The 1,161-nt window shown below is 44.7% G+C and overlaps 1 long non-coding RNA gene across 1 annotated transcript; it reads left to right on the top strand.

Moving 5' to 3' along the window:
- The first annotated feature begins 6 nt into the window (after positions 1 to 6).
- Positions 7 to 1,089, top strand: LOC102205877 (uncharacterized). The gene is made up of 3 exons (XR_312297.1): positions 7 to 142; positions 221 to 310; positions 730 to 1,089. It is a non-coding gene; the product is annotated as an uncharacterized LOC102205877 (long non-coding RNA).
- Positions 1,090 to 1,161: the final 72 nt, after the last annotated feature.

The following is a 1,161-nucleotide window of genomic DNA, read 5'->3' as shown; positions in this document are numbered from 1 at the left end:
CGCTCTGCAACAGCACACCAGCGAACCATCAGCGCAACCTGCAGAGGATGATGGGAAACAGAGTCTTCCTGCTGAAGTCCTGCAGCTGCTGAGGACCACGCTCAGCTCATACCAGCAGAGGCTGTTAGACGCTGACAGACAGGTACAGATTCCTCTCGTTTATTTCTGCGTTTCTTCTGGTGAATTGTGATTTTATTCCTCTGCTCTGCTTCTGTGGCAGCTCCAGGATCTGCTGCTGGTGTCGGAGAAGCTGCAGGACGAGAACCAGAGTCTTCAGCAGCTGACCTCAGATCAGAGGAGTCAGATTGATGTAAGTACAGGTCTTTATCCTAAATGGAATCCCAGACAACGATAGGACTAATGTGGACTGCCAGTGCTGGAAAAGTCGGGAGCACTGGATGAGTTTTCTTTTTTACATAATAAATAACGGTAAAAATAAATAAAAGTGCTGCTTGATAGACAGAATCCAGCATGTATATAAATCACATGACGTGATGTAAGCAGACATAAGAGTGGAAACACCAAGTTTCCTTTTTTGGATAGATGGGACTAAAACAAGTGTGTCTCTGTGAAGCAGGGACTGTTACTTTCAAAGGACCTTTTTTTAAAGATCTTCAGTACGTTGGTGGAAGGTCAGGATCTCTGTGTAATCTGCAAAGACATTTTCTGGTTTGTTGGAAGGTATATTTTTATGTCTCAACCTGTTTTTCTCTCTCTTTTCTTCTCCAGGAGTCTCAGCAGGAGACGCTGAAACTGAAGGAGGAGGTGTCTCGCTTACGCCAGGAGAGCTCTGATTGGTCGACACAGAGTCAAAGCCAGGAGGCCGAGCTGCAGAGAGAGAGGGAGGAGAGGAAGAGGGAACTAGAGAAGGAGAGGGAGGAGAGGACAGCAGACGTCCAGGAGATAACTGAACACTACAAGAAAGAGTCGACGGTGCTGAATCGAGATTTTTAACATTTGTCTCTCTTTTTTTTCTCATTTCTCTTCTTCCATGTTCAGCTTCCTCTTCACTTCATGATTCTGGTGCTGCATTAATCTGTCCGTTACTTTCAAACTATTTTTATCTTCTGTTGACTCAATTTAAATGAAAAAAGTGAAACGTTGTCAGTTAAACACTTGTGTTGTGTGTGTTGTGTGGCAGCAGAGTCACAGTTTGAGCCC

Source organism: Pundamilia nyererei, unplaced genomic scaffold (genome assembly GCF_000239375.1).
Source record: "Pundamilia nyererei isolate P.nyererei 1_Seehausen unplaced genomic scaffold, PunNye1.0 scaffold00366, whole genome shotgun sequence".
Taxonomy (NCBI): Eukaryota; Metazoa; Chordata; class Actinopteri; order Cichliformes; family Cichlidae; genus Pundamilia; species Pundamilia nyererei.
This window is presented reverse-complemented; position numbering and strand designations above follow the sequence as displayed.